We start from the raw sequence: 11001 nt of genomic DNA on the forward strand, positions 1-11001 counted from the left end.
GTTTCTGCTTCAAAAGTTCATAGGCTAGCATGCAATTTTTATCAAATACAAAGGGTGTATCAGAGACAAGCAAGTTACTCAAAGGTTTGGCTATTTTAGAAAAGTCTCTAATAAACCTTCTGTAAAAGCCAGCGTGTCCCAAAAAACTCCTAACTGCCTTGACATTACTTGGTGGAGGTAGTTTTTCAATGAGTTCCACCTTAGCTCTGTCCACCTCAATGCCTCTATTAGAGATTTTGTGGCCAAGGACTATTCCTTCTGTGACCATGAAATGACACTTTTCCCAGTTTAATACTAGGTTGGTCTCTTGGCATCTCTTAAGCACCAAGGCAAGGTGGTGTAGGCAGCTAGGAAAAGAATCTCCAAACACAGAAAAATCATCCATGAAAACCTCAATAAATTTTTCAATCATGTCCGAAAAGATGGACAGCATGCATCTTTGGAAAGTGGCAGGTGCATTGCACAATCCAAAGGGCATGCGTCTATAAGCAAAAACTCCATATGGACAAACAAATGATGTTTTCTCTTGATCTCTAGGATCAACTACTATCTGATTATAGCCTGAGTATCCATCCAGAAAGCAATAGTAAGCATGTCCTGCAAGCCTTTCAAGCATCTGATCCATGAATGGAGTGGGAAATGATCTTTTCTGGTGGCTTCATTGAGCTTCCTGTAGTCTATGCACATCCTCCACCCAGTGACAGTTCTTGTGGGTATGAGTTCGTTCCTCTCATTTGGCACCACAGTTATGCCACCTTTCTTGGGAACTACATGGATGGGACTAACCCATGGGCTATCAGAAATGGGGTAGATTACCCTTGCCTGCCATAACTTCATGACCTCCTTTTGTACCACTTCTTTCATGACGGGATTCAATCTTCTCTGAGCTTGAATGGAGGTCTAGCATCCTCTTCTAACAAGATTTTATGCATGCATATGGATGAACTTATCCCCTTCAAATCAGCTAGGGTCCATCCAATGGCATCTTGATGAGTTTGTAGCACCTTGATCAATTCTTCTTCCTGTTCTTGGCTCAGGGCAGAGCTAATGATAACAGGATGGCTCTCATCACTACCCAAGTATGCATACTTGAGATTAGGGGGCAATGCTTTGAGCTCAGGTTTTAGTGCTTCCTTCTCTTCTTTCACTCTCTCCGGCATGCTTGGCATGGTTGTTTCAGCAGCGTTGATGTCACTAACTTCAATATCCTTGGTGAACTCCTCCTCTACCACTACCTTTGTTGTTTCCTCAAAGGTTTCTTGTATTGCAATGTCCACTACATCCACCCTCATGCATTCCTTTAGTGATTCTGATGGATAGCTCATTGCCTTGAATACGTTAAACACCGATTTCTCGTCATGTAGTCTAAGAGTGAGTTCACCCTTTTGTACATCTATGATGGCTCCAGCAGTAGCCAGGAAGGGTCTTCCCAGAATTATTGAAGCTTTGGCTTCTTCCTCCATATCTAACACCACAAAATCAGCAGGAAATATAAAATCTCCCACTTTCACCAACAAATCCTCAACTATCCCATGAGGGAATTTAAAAGTTCGATCTGCCAATTGGAGGGCCATTCTTGTTGGTTTGGCTTCCTCAATCTTCATTCTTCTCATCATTGTTAGAGACATCAAATTGATACTGGCCCCTAAGTCACACAAGGCCTTCTCCACCATGACTTCTCCTATGATGCAGGGGATTTGGAAACTGCCTGGATCCTTCAATTTCTGAGGCAATTTGTGTTGAATGATGGCACTGCATTCTTCAGTCAACAACACAGTTTCCTCATTTCTCCAGCTTCTCTTCTTGGTCATTAATTCCTTTAAGAATTTTGCATAGAGTGGCATTTGCTCTATTGCCTCAGCAAACGGAATGTTGATTTGAAGCTTCTTGAAAATCTCCAAGAACCTGGAGAATTGGCCATCCTTTTCACTTTTCATCAAACGTTGAGGATATGGTGCTTTAGGTGTATAAGGCTTCAGGACCTCTTTTTCTTTTCTTTTGTTGCAGACGGTGTAAAAGATTGTCCTTGTTCCTTGTCTCTCACATTTTCCTTTGCTTCATCCTCTGTGGTTTCCTTTGAGATCTCCTTTAGATTCTTTCCACTTCTGAGGGTTATGGCCTTACATTCTTCCCTTGCAATAGCCTTGGCAGCATGAGAAACGCTTGGCCCAGGGGTTTGCTTAGACAAATACACAATTTGATTTTCTAGCTTCTGGATGGCAGCTCCTTGGTTTTGCAGGTTAGAATTTACTTCTTCCTTAAAGGCTTTCAATTCGGTTATGTCTTGACTCATGGTTGCAAGCATTCCTTCTATCCTGTTTAATTGATCTTGAAATTGTTGGTTCGGATTAGGTTGGGTAGGTTGATTATTTTGGCCATGATATGATGGTTGGGAGTAAGTGTTTTGTGTGGCTTGGTATGATCTTTGGTTGGAGTTTTGGTAAGTGGACTTGTTATGTTGGTTTTGGTTGTAAGGTTTGTGGTTTTGTGGTTGGGTTTGTTGGTTCCCCCACCCAAAGTTTGGGTGGTTTTTCCATCCTGGGTTGTAAGTGTTGGAATGTGGATCATATGATTGCCTTTGTTGGTTTCCCACATAGTTGGCCTCTTCCCAATCACCTCCTTCAGTGCTTACTTCCTCTTGATCTTGTGTGTGTATTGCAGCCACTTGCTTTGTTTCTAATTTCCTGGTGAGCTCTGCTAGTTGCTTGGCAAACACCTTGTTTTGGGCTAAAATTGTATCAACATGGTTCAGCTCCATGACTCCCTTAGTGTTGTGTCTCTCTGAAGCATAGTAGTACTCATTCTCAGCCACTGTCTCAATCACTTCAATGGCTTCTTCCACAGTCTTTTTCCTGTTCAATGAACCTCCTGATGAATGGTCTACAGCCTTCCTTGATTCATAAGAAAGTCCATCATAGAAAATATGCAATTGCACCCAGTCATGGAACATGTCTGGTGGGCATTTCCTTGTCAAATCCTTGAATCTCTCCCATGCCTCGTAGAGAGTTTCACCATCTTGTTGTCTAAAAGTCTGAACCTCAGATCGAAGCCTATTGACCTTTTGTGGGGGTAGAAACGTGCCAGAAACTTGCTTTCCACCTCATCCCAGGTTGTTAGGCTCCCCCTTGGGAATGATTCCAGCCACTTAGATGCCTTGTCCCTAAGTGAAAATGGGAACAAGAGCAGTTTATAGGTATCTTCCTGGACTCCATTGGACTTCACAGTGTCGCAAATTCTCAGGAATTTTGTGAGATGTTGGTTTGGATCTTCATTAGCACTCCCACCAAATGAACAATGATCCTCCACAAGTGATATTAGCTGTGGTTTGAGTTCAAAATTGTTGGCCTGAATGGGTGGTTTCTGAATGCTGCTACCACAATTCCCAGAGGTTGGGTTTATGTATGAACCAAGAACCCTCCTCTCGGGAATGGCATTGTTTCCATCAGCTCTCTCATGGTTGTGAACTTCTCTATCCATGTTGAGATCTAGAGCTTCCACAAAATTGTCCTCAGATTCTCCTTCAGATTCTTCTTCTCCCAGTACTCTCTTCCCTCTTGCTTCCCTTCTAAGTTTATGAAGGGTCCTCTCTGGTTCGGTATAATGAGGAGTTGATGTCTCTCCTCTCCTACCTGTCATACAAAAACACAGCACAGGCAACAAACAAGTGAAATACTCTTGGTTAATGGAAGAGTATGGTTAGAGCAGTTGAGGAATTAATTCAAATAGTTAGTGAGTCAGTGAGTTAGTTGCTTGAATTTAAAGGCATAAAGAAAGAAAGCATGTAACAGAGTGCAGAAATTAAAATTCAACAAGTAACTTGAACTGAATTAACAAAGCAAGAAAAATGCTCAATCTAGTTAACTTCCAATTTGAGAATTGTCAATCGAAAACCAATCCCCGGCAACGGCGCCATAAACTTGATGTGCATAAACTTGATATGCTACGATTTAGGAAATTGCACGATCGGCAAAATTCCTTCCGGCAAGTGCACCGGTTATCGTCAAGTAAAAACTCACAATAGAGTGAGGTCGAATCCCACAAGGATTGGTTGAGTGAGCAATTCGGATTAGAAGTATGTTCTAGTTAAGCGGAATCAAGATTTAGATGAGAATTGCGGAATGTAAAATTGCATGAATTAAAGAGCGAGAAGCTGAATTGCTGAAATTAAAAGGGATGGGGGTGATTGCATGAATTTAATTGCAGAATGTAAAGAGAAAGTGGTAAATCAAAAATGGGGAGTTCATTGGGTGTTAGGAGATATTGAGATCTCCGAATCAAAACAACTTTTATCCCTTCCTCAACCAATGCATTCATTGAATTTTGCTTGGCAATCTTATATGATTGGATCCCAATCCCTTGGCTCACCAATTCTCTCTAAAAACAAACAAATTCCCAATCCCTTGGTTTAAATGTTCATAAGAAGAGATGATGCTCGATCACTGATTATACCACACAGTTTCATGAACCACAATTTGGTAGGATTACATGTCACAATATCCATCCAAACCCCAATCCAATTCACTGTGAGAAAGCTTCTCTAGCATGAATCCTCCATTCCTTTCCCAAGGTTCCGAAGGATTCCAATTATGGGTAGTTTCTTTCCCAAGACAACTACCCAATGGAATTAGATCGAGAAGCTTTCTAACAAAATTCAAGAGAAAAGATTGAAGAAGAAGATAAAACTATTATTGATTCATTGAATTACAATAGAGCTCCCTAACCCAATGAAAGGGGTTTAGTGAGTCATAGCTCTGAATTCAATTACAAAACTAAAAGAAAATGATCCAAAGTTCTCCGTGTGTCAATCCTTTTTCGAGTGTGAGTGCCAACCAACTTAAATTCTATCCTATTTATACACTTTCTAAATTGAGCTTCTGTTGTGTTTCTTGGGCTTTGAGGCCTTTCCCTGATTTCCTTTTGCTTTGGGTTTATGATCCATAATCCTGATGAGGCTGCTGATCCAATTCTGTAACATTCATTGAACCAACTTAGTGATAATCAAGTAATGACACAAGACTCAACAAATTGAAGCTCCAGACTCATCAATCCTTCAGGCCCAATCCCATAAACCATGATATTCAATTGGGTTTCATACCATAATACGTTTAAGTTAATGTTTGTGCTCAAATGCTAACTTAAACTTCAATATATTTGGCCCAGAAACCCCTTTCAAAAAGTGGCGTTTAAGTTGAAGTTTAAGTTTCAGTTTAAGGTTAAACTGAAACTTAAACGTGGAAATGGAAGAAAGCAACCCAGGAGTGTGAAATGTCGAACACGTTTAAGCTTCAGTTTAAGGTTAAACTGAAGCTTAAACGTGGAAATGAAGAAAGCAACCCTGGAGGAGCAATTGGGTCGAACACGTTTAAGCTTCAGTTTAAGGTTAAACTGAAGCTTAAACGTGGAAATGAGAAAGCAACCCTGGAGGAGAGAAATAGTCGAACACGTTTAAGCTTCAGTTTAAGGTTAAACTGAAGCTTAAACGTGGAAATGAGAAAGCAACCCTGGAGGAGAGAAATAGTCGAACACGTTTAAGCTTCAGTTTAAGGTTAAACTGAAGCTTAAACGTGGAAATGAGAAAGCAACCCTGGAGGAGAGAAATAGTCGAACACGTTTAAGCTCCAGTTTAAGGTTAAACTGGAGCTTAAACGTGGAATGCTCTTGGTGCCTTTCTTACTTCTGGCGTTTAACCTCCAGTTTAAGGTTAAACTGGAGGTTAAACGTGGAAATGCTTCCTGGTGAGAAATTGTGTCGAACACGTTTAAGCTCCAGTTTAAGGTTAAACTGGAGCTTAAACGTGGAAATGTTCCCTTGGTGAAATTCTCATTCTGGCGTTTAACTTCCAGTTTAAGGTTAAACTGGAGGTTAAACGCCAGTTCCAGCATTTCTTAGCCTTCATGATTCTGGCGTTTAAGCTCCAGTTTAGGCTTAAACTGGAACTTAAACTCCACATGTGATATTCAAGCTTCCTTTATTGATTTTGTTGCTTCCTTGCCTAGCCTCTTCTTCCCTGAAATCATCCAAACAATTGCATCAAAGTCTTGCAAAATTTCATGAGAAATCTTCCATTCATAGCATTCAAGTAATATAACTAAAAACTCATGGAATTTGCATCAAAATCATACTGTTTGGATGGTTCATTGCTTTGTTATTCATTTAACCATTCTTGGTTACTTTAAGCTCAAGAAAATGCATAAAACAACTAAAACTAACAAAAAAATGCTAGTGAAACTAGCCTAAGATGCCTTGGCATCAACGCTCACGCGTCATAATGCATTTTTCTCCATCCACGCATACGCGTGGACGACGCTTACGCGTCGCATGACTATTTCAGTTTTTACGCATACGCATGATGTATGCGCGCACGTCGCGTCCTTTTTTCATTTCCTTCTCCTTTCTTCTCTCTTTTCTTCTTCCTTCTTCCTCCTTTCTTACTTTCTTCTTCTTTATTTCTTTAACTTATCATCCTTATTCTCTTTCATTCTTTTTTACTTCTTGCATTTACATACTTTCATTCATTGCATTTTAACTTTGTGCATGTTTTTATTTTCTTTTCTAAATTTACTATTTTTCCGTTGGTGTTAAATGTTCATATTCAACTGTTACATCTTTTCTTGCATTATTTGGTGCTTAGTGACTTGTTTTACACTATTGGGTAATATTGTTTATATGTCAATGCCAATCTTTTATGATACTTGTATTCCTTTCGCATTGACATGAATTTATATTATCTTTCATTATCCACACTCTCTACCCAATCGTTGCAATTTTTGCAGTATTGATATGCCATGTGCTTCTACTATTTTTTCACTTGCATGTTGTAGCTACCATGTAATTGAGACCCTCATTATTTGGCATTAACCCACCCATATTTTATTTGTTTTCTATCTTTGTTCCTGGGTTACCTTTCTTACCTTTTCTCTTCTTTCAGGATGGCCATCAAGAAGGAAAACGGAAAACTTTTACATGGGGTGACAAACAAGTTCCTACGCACATTCTTTGGAGAAAAGCATTAGTATAGCAACCCGTCCACTTGCACATCTTTGCATGCACCGAGGACGGTGCAATATTTAAGTGTCGGGAGGTCGATGCCGACTTTCGTGGGTTAGTTAGTTTCTTTTCAACACCAATTTTTATTCTTCTTTGCGGTTAGTGGTTGCATTTGCATGTTTGATTGCATGTTTGTTAGATTTTGTGCATATTTTACCACTACTTGGTTGAAGTGATGAATCCTTTTTCAAGAAACTTTTTTTTAGCATTTCACTAATTTGAATTAAAAATTTTGTTGAACTTGCTTGAAGATATTTAATTTGGAACATGGTTTTAGAACTCGAACACACAAAACCAATGAGATTTTGAGCCTATTTGATTGGTTGTATTTTATCAACCAATATTTTGTTTTGGTGTGTTGTTCTCTCTAAAATTGTGATCTTTGTCTTGCTTGATTCTATATTTCCATTGTTTGATGTATGCATGCACTTATATGATTGGGGCCTTTGTTTTACTGAGCCTACATACCCATATGGCCTTACCCTTTCATTATCCTTTGCAAACCAATGTTGAGCCTATTTTACCCCTTTGTTCTTTACTTTAGCTCATCACTAACTCTAAGCGGAAAATAATAATGTCCTTAATTTGAATCCTTGGTTAGCTTAGACTAGTGAGAGTGCTCATGAATTAAGTGTGGGAAAGTGGGTTTGGAAACGTTTAGTTTGGGAATTGAGTATGTTAGACTTTTTTTGTGAAAATGTGAAAAAATGTTGAGCATATATTCTTGCACTCAATACCTTAATCATGTGCATTGAGAAAGACAAAAGAAAATAAAAAAATAGAAAAAAAAAAGAGAAAAAGAAAAGAAAAAAAAAGCAATTAATAAAAAGGGGACAAAATGCCCCAAAGTAAATGTTGGTAGCAATGCATATGAGTTGTACTCAATTTAGGATGCATGAATATGTGGTAAACATAGTTAATGGGTAGTTAGACTTTGTATATTGATTACATGGATTGTCTTAGATTAGGTGGTAAGTTTAGGTTAATCAAGGATTCAGATTTTAGTCCACTTAACCAAATACACTCCTACCTTGACCCTAACCCCATTACAACCATTGAAAAGACCTCTTGATATGTGTATTTGTGTATTAAATTTTTGTTAATTGGTAGAAGAAGAGCAAGCTTTAGAAAGCAAGATTAGTAGAGAACTGAGAGAATCGACCCTTAAATACTTTAGTGATTAGAGTGTATACACTTCCAGTGAGGGTTTGATGCTCGATTCTTTGTTCCCGGCTTTCACGAGCTTTCTTCTTGCAAGTCTACTTGTACTTTATTTTTGAGATTTGATTTAGTGGAATCTATTTTATATTTGTTCTTGGAAGAATTATTTACTTTTAACCAAGTAGGCAATAGCATTTTACATTTAGTTGCATTCATATAGATAGGTCGCATTTCATAAATCCTACCATTCCTCTTCACTCTTTTGGTTCTCTTGAGCTTAGCATGAGGACATGATAATGTTTAAGTGTGGGAAGATTGATAAACTCCATTTTTAGGGTTTATCTTGTGCTTAATTGAATGAATTTTATTCATTATTCTCACACTTATTCATAGAATTCGCATGTTTTACATTTTCCTTCCTAATTTTGTGCTATGATTGAAAACATGCTTCTTTGGCCTTAAATTTGCTAATTTTAATCCTCTCTTATTACCATTCAATGCCGTCATATGTTTGTTAAGTGTTCTCAGGGTTTATAGGGCAGGAATGGCTTAGAGGATGGAAAGGAAGCATGTAAAAGTGGAAGGAATACAAGAAATTGAAGGAATTGCTGAGTTGTCAATCCTGACCTCTTCGTACTAAATCAATCATAACTTGAGCTACAGAGGTCTGAATGAGACAGTTTTAGTTGCGTTAGAAAGCTAACATATAGGGCTTCAAAATGATATGTAATTTGCCATAGTTGCCATGCAGTTAGGTGACGCGCACGCGTGGATCACGTGTACGTGTGACCTTGACAAAGTTCAGCGATGCGTATGCGTGGGTGACGCATACGCGTGACAGAGCCACGTGCTGCACGTTTCAGAGAATGCTGGGGGTGATTTCTGGGCTATTTTTGGCCCAGTTTCAAGCCCAAAAACACTGATTAGAGACTGCAGATTAGATTTTAGATGTAGTTTTCTAAAGAGAGAGTCTCTCTCCTCTCTCTAGGTTTTATGGTTCTTAGTTCTATTCCTTCTCAATTTCAGAATTTTATCTTATTTCTGCTTAGTTCTCTTCTACTTTTAATTATTCCAGCATTCTAGTTTATTTATTTCCCTTGTTGATTACTTTATGTTGTCAATTTAGGTTATGAATTCTCATGTTAGATTTGATTTCCCTTTTAATGCATTTGAGGTATTTCATGTTTATTGCTTCTTCTGTTATTTGTTATCATTGATTTTGCAATTGTTGGTTCTAGAATTATTATTCCTTGTTAATTTTCTATGCTTTTATTTTGCGCCTTCCAAGTGTTTGATAAAATGCTTGGTTGGATTTTAAATTAGATTTTCATATTCTTAGCTTGGATTGATTAATTGGAGACTCTTGAATTATGAAAGGTCTTTTATTGATTGGTGATTGAGACTTGCTAGTTGGCTTAAGTTTCATTAAATCTAGTCTTTGATTAGGACTTGTGAACTTAAGTTAACTTTACTCACTTGACTTTCCTTCATTGTTAAAGGTTGACTAAGTGAAAGCAAAAGGCAATTACCATCATAATTGACATTGATAATGAGGATAGGAATTCCGATTCTCAATCCTTGCTAGGACTTTTCTTAATTATTAGTTTATTTTCTTGTCATTTACATCCTTTGTTCGACATTTCAAAACCCAAAAAGATACAATCTCATAACCAATTATAAGTACACTTCCCTGCAATTCCTTGAGAGACAACCCGATGTTTAAATACTTCAATTGATTTTTATTGGGTTTGCTTTAGTGACAAACAAATTAAATTTGATTGAGGTTTAATTGTCGGTTTAGATCTATACTTGCAACGCGATTATTTTTGTGAAATTCTTTACCGATGAATTTTTCCCCATCAATTTTTTTAATGCCACAAAGCTTCCTAAGTTGACCATCATTTTCAAGAATACTATACTCAAGTAGGACTGTAAAGCGAATAAAGACAACTCTAACACACTCAAATGAAGGAGTAGATGGCAGCCTAGGTAGAGAAGTCTCCAACGATCTTGACAACGCATGTTCAACTCCCGTCCATCCTTTCCGAAGGACTTCCGCTACCACATCATTCTCAAACTTACTCAGAGAAGGTTCTTCATGCCCAAGGAGTTCATTTCCGGATGTAGATTCATCACTAGGAAGACTTGATTCATGATCATCATCACCAAGGGAACTTGCATCTTGATCTATCCCATCCAATTCTTTATGGGGAATATGCCATGGAGGTTGTGCACTAGCCTCCTTGACATCAATTTCAATCTTCTTGGAGGAATATTCTACAACTCTTGATTCCCATGGAGGTTCGGCATCTTCTAAGTCTTCAACCACTTCTTCCTCTTCAACTATTACGGCTTCCTCCACTTGTTCCAATACAAAATCACGTTCCTCATTGTCCACCAGAGTTTCTAGTATCTCCTTCATGCTACGCTCTTCTATTGATTCTCCACATGTAGCTATGGGAGTTCCTTTTGTGTCCAAATGTTGGAAAGCTAATCGATTTACTACCTCGGTCAAGGCAGCCGTGAATTCTAGTACCTCTCTTTGCATCTCTCTTTGCCCTTGAAGAAGAACACCAAGAGTGTCATGAATTGAAGATTGGGGTGGATATGAAGGTTCATTGCTTGGGAGAAAGGGTTCATGATATGAGGGTGGTTCATCATAATAAGGATGTGGCAGTTCAACACTCTCCATCTTTTCCACTTGTTGCTCAACACACTCATCCGTGGGAATACTATGTTCATTGCATGAGTCCCTTGGGCCAAACTTTTGACGGGTGGTTGCTTGAAGTTGAT

General features: G+C 38.5%; 1 non-coding gene across 1 annotated transcript; it reads left to right on the plus strand.

Annotated features, from left to right (window-relative positions):
• Positions 1-2948: 2948 nt before the first annotated feature.
• On the plus strand, positions 2949-3052 carry LOC112780573 (small nucleolar RNA R71). Its single transcript, XR_003191399.1, has one exon. It is a non-coding gene; the product is annotated as a small nucleolar RNA R71 (small nucleolar RNA).
• Positions 3053-11001: the final 7949 nt, after the last annotated feature.

This window comes from Arachis hypogaea, chromosome 19, assembly GCF_003086295.3.
Source record: "Arachis hypogaea cultivar Tifrunner chromosome 19, arahy.Tifrunner.gnm2.J5K5, whole genome shotgun sequence".
Classification (NCBI taxonomy): Eukaryota; Viridiplantae; Streptophyta; class Magnoliopsida; order Fabales; family Fabaceae; genus Arachis; species Arachis hypogaea.